Source organism: Galeopterus variegatus, unplaced genomic scaffold (genome assembly GCF_000696425.1).
Source record: "Galeopterus variegatus unplaced genomic scaffold, G_variegatus-3.0.2 Scaffold1150, whole genome shotgun sequence".
Taxonomy (NCBI): domain Eukaryota; kingdom Metazoa; phylum Chordata; class Mammalia; order Dermoptera; family Cynocephalidae; genus Galeopterus; species Galeopterus variegatus.
Window position 1 is genome coordinate 353284 of NW_007727261.1, and position 8072 is coordinate 361355.

General features: G+C 44.7%; 1 protein-coding gene across 1 annotated transcript in view; it reads left to right on the forward strand.

The window, feature by feature from the left end:
* The window catches only part of LOC103592443 (mitochondrial amidoxime reducing component 2-like), a 22270-nt gene that overhangs the window by 5373 nt on the left and 8825 nt on the right, over positions 1 to 8072 (forward strand). The window lies entirely within an intron of this gene.

The following is an 8072-nucleotide window of genomic DNA, read 5'->3' on the forward strand; positions in this document are numbered from 1 at the left end:
TATGCCAAGCTCAGATGTGCTGCTCAAAGTGCCAAGGGAGCTGCTCTCTCATCTAGGAACGTCCACTCACATCCTCCAAGTTTGGCAATGGGGAGGCCCCCTTCCCCAGGATTCACCTTAACATTGCGCAGGTGTTCACTTGTTGGTGCCGCCATCACCTCGCTGGCCTCAGGGGGGCGCTACTCACCCTTTAATGCTCAGGCCCCAAAGCAAACACTCAAGACTCCAAATTGTAGCAAATCTGAGGCAGGAATACATAATCATAGCTCAGGGGNACACTCAAGACTCCAAATTGTAGCAAATCTGAGGCAGGAATACATAATCATAGCTCAGGGGTAACTAAAGGGAAATAAAGATAAAGAGAACAGCCACGTCCCCCTTTTCTGTACCACCCAGGAGTGCTGTCAAAGATTTGAGACTGCTAGAAGCCCCAGATCCAAAGTGGAAGTCGAAAAGGATACAGGAAGTCTGCCTGAAAATGGCACCCTGGGAGATATGCTGTGCTGTAGCCTGAGTTCTCTTCCAGAGAACCCACATGCTCTCTCATGTGACTGACACCAGAAATTTCTACCCTCTTCAAGGACACACCCTTGTGGCCTAAAAGGGACAACCACATCAGAACCCAGTGATCCCTGAGATGTGCACGTGGAATACACATAGCTGGGTGTGGTTCAGTAACAAGAAGCATCATAGTCATATTAAGCATCGTGGGGTGAGCCAAACTTTCTGAGCACTGGAAGTGACAGCAAGAAATACCATTTATTGGGTGTTTACTGGGTGCTATGCATTGAACTAATTAATCACTTCATATAAATTATTTGATCCTCAGGACAACACTGTGAAGTCTGTATTATCCCCTTTTTATAAGGAAACTGAGGCTCAGAGGTGTTACACAACTTTGTCCAGCACAGAAATGATGATGCTGGCATTAGAGCCCAAGACTTGAAAGTCCAGCTTCTGTGGTGTTGGGTTGACAGTTCCAATTTAAAGTAGTTGACTATGAAGAAGATGCTCTTAAACACCCTCTCCAGTCTTTGCTCCCTTGATGACCACACTTCCTTTGTGTGAGTAAAACATGCCCTTGTTTGTTGGTAAACATGGTCCTTTAGGATAAACCTTTGCACAGAGCCTAGAGTAAGTCACTGTACATATAGGCACTCCATATTATAATAATTTGGAGAATGCAGTATATTCGGAAGTTGTCTACTCGTTGATGTTATCCTGTTATCCTTTTATACTGTGGATAGTGAGGAACTGGTGATGGTTCTGAACAAGGAAATAATTAGGATTTGCATTCATCCATCAAATACCTACTGAATGCCTACAGTGTGCCTGTAGCAGATTATTCTGGTGAGTCACTAGAACGTGCATTGAAAGGTAGGGAGGCCTGAGACAGAAATACCAGTGCTTAGTCACAAGAGGATCTTCTTTCTAATGTACAGACTAGCAGGCCTTACCTGAAACCTAATCAGCCTGGCGAGAAGGCCTGGGACTCTGCGTTGGCAGTGTCTTCCCAGGTGAATTTGGGGGCCTCTTTAAGAAACAGAAGGTAGCAAAAACAAAATCAGGTACAGGGCCTTGAAAGATCGGTCCCAGCAAACCTGCCTATTTCTCCCAGTTCTATTTCCTGCGTTGCCTACCAGAATGTATACGAGAATGGAGTCATTAAACGCTTGTTAAACATCCAGTGAAATTAGTGTCCAGAGTGAAGGATGCAGGTTACTACAGAGTGAGTTAGAAATTAGCCTGTGAAGCAAAAGTTCTTTCACAGGAACCCCATAATTTGTTCTTTATTTTCTAAGAAACTTTCGTTTAAGGAATAAAATTTTTCTTGATTTGCCTCCACTGATGGGGAAATTGTTTTGATATTAATTTTAGTTTAATCTCTCGAGCCAAGGAAATAGAAATAAAAGATGCTTTCATCCCTGGCTGAAAAATGTTTGCTTTCGGGGCCGGCCTGGTGGCGCACTGCTGCAGTGCGCTGCTTGGGAGCGCGGTGGCGCTCCCGCCGAGGGTTCGGATCCCACATACAGACCGGTTCCTGCTCACTGGCTGAGCGAGGGGTGGGAGCAACACCGAGGGTTGCGATCCCGTTGCCGGTCTCTGTCCGGTGCAGGCGCGACACTGAGGGTTGCAATCCGTTGCCGGACACGAAAAAAGACAAAAAGGAAAAAAAAAAAAAGTTTGCTTTCCTGTAACTTGCCAACTGATGATTTTTGCTCTTCTATGACTTGTCGAACTTAACCTAAGTTTGTAAGCCTAACTCTGCCCTCTTAGGCAATTTGAGTGGTAGAGTCATTTTTTTTTTCTCTTAATAATAAAATGTGAAGTTAATCAGTGCTCTTAAGTCCATGTGTTGCTTTATTCCTGCATTGGTTTGAGTTTACAGAAATAATAAATAAGGTAGAACTCTTTTATTTCTCTTGATGAGTCTTCCAGCCATGCACATTTTAAAAATCTTTTATACGAAATAATGCTAATGTTGCTGATTTATTCTGCCTTAAATTAGGAAGCCCAGTCAGTAAGAACCAATGCATTAACAAGTCTACCTGGTGCTGTCACAAAACTATAGCCTTTTCAGTTAGTGGGACTCTGTAAAATATTAATGTAAAATGCTAATGCACATAAATATTTAATAAGCCAACTAATAATAAAAATAATAGCAATCCTAAGCGTGATGCAAAAATTCAGGATATTCATTGCAAAAATACAGAGCAGCAGGAGAATGCATTGTGTGACAGTTATTCTTTGTGGCCCATTGGTACGTTTTCCATGTAACTCAGAATATTAAATAAATTTTAAAAGGCTGCTTCCCTTGGGCCAACATGGTGTGTTTGGTTCTGGGAATGCAGAAAAATGAAGTTCAAAAATAGTAAAATGGACCAATGCTTCTCCTCTCTGTAGTTGAGCATGTAGGGGTCAGTGGTTCCTGGACTTTGCTCACTGTCCTGGTGAGCTGGACTTAACAGGTTTTATGGAATATCGTGTTTCTATCAGTCTTCATTCCGCGTTCTGAAAGAACTGTGAAGCTTGCAGAAAACTCAGTGTGTTCTCTGTCACTCAAGAAGTGCTTCTCTGAGAAACTTCTAGAAGGACATTTTAAAGCCAGACAGCTGTTGTTTGAATCCCAGCCCCACTACTCACTCACTGGCTGTAAGAATTGGGTTTGGGTCCCTCCAGTCCTACGCTTTCCAGCTATTGAAAAACAAAAGTTTTGCAAGTCATCATTACCAGGCTTTTCAGTCCCCAATGACCTGAGTTGCAATGAGTTAGGATTTTATTTGGGTGCTTAGATAACAACTCTCTGTCCTGGTGTAAGAATAGCAATCTCTACCTTCAGGGATTTCTGAGGTAGCAGTAATAATAACGATATATTTTAAAAATAGCAACAACTTTGCTCACAGTTATTGAACACTAGGTAGCAGGTGCCGAGCCAAAACCTTTGCAATGTGCTATCTTGTTTGATCCTCCTAGTGACCCTTTCCAGACTGTGGGCCACAGTTCATTATAGGGTTATAATATCAGCTTAGTGAGTCCTTACCAACATTAAAAGAAAAGAAAAGAACTGAATAAAAAATGTCAGAGTAAACTATAAGTAGAAGAGTTAAGAACTGTTTAGTAAAACTTTTGTTTATTATATGTGGGGTATGTGCATGTAAAATGTAATGTTTACTTTGAGTCGTGGTGGAAAATGTTTGCTAGCCAATGAGGTGGGTAGTGTTTTCATTCTTTTTCAGATGAGGAAACCAAGACTCAGAGAAGCTGAGCAAGTTGCCCAAGGTCACACAGCCAGCGTGTGGCCACGTGAGGACTTGCGCTCTGGCTGGCTGTCAGAAGTCCATGAGTATCAGCTGCCTTCACAACTTTGCCTTTTAAAAGCCATTGACAGGTCATTTAGCAAAACTGCAGTGGGCCCCCACTCACTGTGGGTGGGCCAGGGGTCGGGGGATCAGGTGCTGCCCCTGGAAGAAGCAGGACAGTTGAGGTCAGTAAGGAATGGGGCGGAGGAGCAGTGTGGGCTCTGCACGATGACAATCAGCCTGAGTGCTGTGTTTCTCGGCTCCGTTAGAAGCAGGCTGAAAGTATCTAAGAGTGACTTTCCTTTCTGAGGTGGCGAAAGAGCCACGGAGTTCCCTGGGAATGCATGTGGTGCCCGCGCCCTCGCCCCACCAGCGGGCCTCATGATATCTGTGCCCTTCAATCTGGGGGTCCCATGCTGCCATCTGGGGAGCTCTCTGATGGCCCTGTTTTGTTAGGGGCCTCCAGCAAGGGTCTTGGGTAGGTTTGTCCTGATTTAGAGAAGCTGAAATGGTGAGAACAGGGGCTGGGGGCCAGGGTGGAGGAGTAGGGGTACAGTCACATTCCTAAAGAGTTCGCCGACAGAATTCCTCTCCTTAAGGAGATGTCCCTCTCCATCTGCTTTTCCTGTTCACATCTCTGGGATGTGAAGTTTTCGCCAGGGGCTCTTGGGGCTGGCAGCAAGGTGGTGGCAGCGGAGGCCCCTCGGGAGCCCCAGCCTGTCACGGTCCCCGCAGCTTTGCCACTGCACCAGGCGCCCCAGAACGCTGGGACCAGGATGGAAAGTGGAAGGCAGAGCGACAGGGAATGGGGCGAGAGCACGCTAGCTGCCTTCAAGTCACTGGGAGCTGTAAGTGACACCAATGCCGCTGTCCCAGGCGCAGCATGGACAGAGGAGCTTGTAAATCTTCCAGGTGATTCTATCGTGGGGCTGGGGGTGAGTGCCTACAGCCTAGGGTTTTCCTTAGCAGCAAGGTCATGATCAGCAGGAGCTGCCTAGGCCTGGAGACCAGGTGGTCCTTTGGTTGTTGTGAGCTTAGACTTAACCTCCCTGAGCACTGTTTAGTGATTCTAAAGTTAGCAGGTTCTACTAAGGGATATTAAAGGTTCTTTGCAACCCTGAGATTGCATAATTCCCTGGGAGTTTTTCTTCTCTCTGTTAATGTGTCTGAGTGTGTGTTGTCAGCAGAGGCACTTCAATATAAATGTCTCTCAGACCCACTCCATGACACAACCTCTTTGTTGACTTTTTTTGTTAACCAACGTTCATATTGCATGTACTATGTTCCAGCTTTTTTATAAGTGAACTCATTTAATTTTTAAAAGAATGTGTTGTCAGCAGAGGCACTTCAATATAAATGTCTCTCAGACCCACTCCATGACACAACCTCTTTGTTGACTTTTTTTGTTAACCAACATTCATATTGCATGTACTATGTTCCAGCTTTTTTATAAGTGAACTCATTTAATTTTTAAAAGAATTACTTGAAGTCCATTTCCCAAGATTTCCTTCACCATCCATTTTCTAGTTTATCCCTGGCCCGAGTGAGTAAGACTTTATGTGAGACCTTGTGGAACTGAATTAGAGGCAGGGATGTGGCCATTGAATTATGTTGATCGTATCTCGCCCGCCTCTAAATATGTTATGTTTCAGGTCAAGGAGGAAGTAATAGTACACGGTGTTCACCAGTAGTACATGGATGTTCCCTTTAGCAAGCAGGATACATGAAAACAAATGTTTATAAATTACAAGCAGGAGCTGGTCATTTGTGTTCCAAAGCTCTGCAAGAGACAGGCTCATCAGGTACAGATGTGGAGGTAGAGATGGGAGAATGGTGGTCTGTAGGAGCCGTCTGGGGGACCCACCACCCACACCTCTCTCTCCATGTCCTCTGGAGGGTGGTGAGTCACGGCCTGCACCAAGGGTGCTGAAGAGCAGCCCAGAGCAGCCCAGGCTGCCGCCTTTGGGGATTGGGTTGGTAGCTGCCTCTCCTGGACTGTGCTGTTGGTGGTGTGGGACCACTCAGCATCTCAGACAGTCAGGAGAGGGGGACACGAGATGTCTTATGTCCATCAGGCATTGAAGTCTTCATGACTCTAACCTCCTGAGAGGAGCCTGATGTACGGGTAGGACACACACAGTCACATCAGCCACACAAAGTATCCAAATCGCAATAAGCAGCCGCATCGCAAAATCTTTTTTTCCTTTTTGCAGCCTGTTTCTGGTGTTCCTACAAGTAGATGGTCTCCAGGGAAAGGAAGTCCACTTTGAAGAAAATCTCAGGCTTCTGTCCTTCCCTTATGCCAGGATTTTCTAGATTCAAGTGTCCCAAATAGCAAATTCCTCTTAGCACGTTTTGTTGCACAATTAGTTTGTAGCAGGGTGTCTCATGCAATTCTGTAGGAGCACACACCAGCGACTGTGTAGCGTGCGGATGCTGGTACTTCAAGGGTAAGGTACATGAGTATTGCCTGTCTACACGGTGCTGCTCAGACATGGGGTCGAGAGGGAGCCTTGGGGGTCTGGAACCAGGGCCATGCAAGCATTGTCATGATTCAGCTCAGGAAGCTTTTTCAGATGAAGTTAAATTTTTTGTGATTATAAAAGTAGTTTTTTTAAGGTACTGCATCCTCAATGAATACAGTTTGAAAAAATGCAATAAAGTTCAAAGAAAGGAATAAAAATTCCTCCCCATTCTACTGTCAAAAGGTAGCCTGTGATAACATTTTGTGGTGTTTCCATATGGTTTGCATGATATTTATAGGTAGTACTGAGTTCCACCCCTTTCACTTAACGGGTATGGCAAGCACCTGTGTGTTTACGAATCCCTCATTAGTGTGGTTTTAGTGGCTCCATCTCAGACTATCACATGACTCTGCAGTAACTTCTTTAAACACCTTATCATGGGACACTTAGGTTGTTTGCTATTTTCTCTTACGTAAATAATGAACAGCTTCATAAAATAGTCTTTATCTACATTTCTAAATTTATTATTAGGAAATGTCACATCAGCACTTTAAAAACTCTCCATATATATTGCCAAATTGCTTTCCAGAAACCTCCTACCAGTTCCTCCTCCCAAAGCTGAATGTGAGCACGCCCTTTCATTTACCATTCCAGCGTTGCTCTGTATAGTCTTTTAAAGATTGTAATCTGTAATCTTTACCAATTTGATGAGTGAAAAGTAACATCTCATTTAAATTGGTAACTCTTAGTGTGTGGCATCCTGTCAGTCTCTGAAGGAAATTTGGCATGAAATAGTTTTCCTTCAGCTATGGAAGCTTATTTCCTGCAAGTTCATACCATGGCCCACGATTCTGAAAAATTCATGTTTGTAGCAAATATTTATTGAAGGCTTACTGGGTGCCAATCTCTGAGATAGATGCTAAGATGGCAGAAGTGAGCTCATTGTGTCTGCCTGCAAGGGTCTCAGGACCAAGCCGATCAAGGCATCAGTAGACAGAGGGTTGCAGCTGAGATAAGGTAATCACACTTCAGGGAGTGCATGAGAAGGGAGCCCTCAGGCAGGAAATGAGTGTGGGGGTTGGGGTGTGGATCAAGGCATCAGTAGACAGAGGGTTGCAGCTGAGATAAGGTAATCATACTTCAGGGAGTGCATGAGAAGGGAGCCCTCAGGCAGGAAATGAGTGTGGGGGTTGGGGTGTGCTGAAGACTTGCTTGATATGAACTGGATCCAGTTGTAGGAAGAATGCCACGGGGTTTCCTTATAGGGAGAGTGAGTAAATTTTAAATTAGAGCATTTAGGAATATGCATTTGCTTGTATATCTTAATAATAGAGAAATAATTTTTGTTTTGAGATAGTTTAACTGTGTGGTGTAATGGGAAGTATATATTTGGTCTTTGTCCCTGGTTCCTGGCACAGAGCTCCTAAAGCCTTGGAATTTCCTGAGTGGTAGGGGTGAGAGAAACATCTTTTGCTATTCATAACAAGCCCCTTTCACTCATATCTGAGTTTATGCTAATGAGGTGACTCTTGGGGCAGGGGGGATGTCCCTAGACAGCTTTAGGATAGGGCCATGATTAGAGGGTTGGGACTTTCAGCCCCACCCCCTGACTTTGGGGGAAGGGAGAGGGTCTAGAGGTTGAGATAATGACCAATGGCCAATGATTTCATCAATTGTGCCCAGGAACTGACACCTCCATAAAGACCCCCCCACCAAAAGAAGGGGTTTGGAAAGCTGTCAAGCTGATGAACCCATGGAGGTGTTGGGAGGGTGTGCACCCAGAAAGGGCATGGAAGTTTTGAGAACC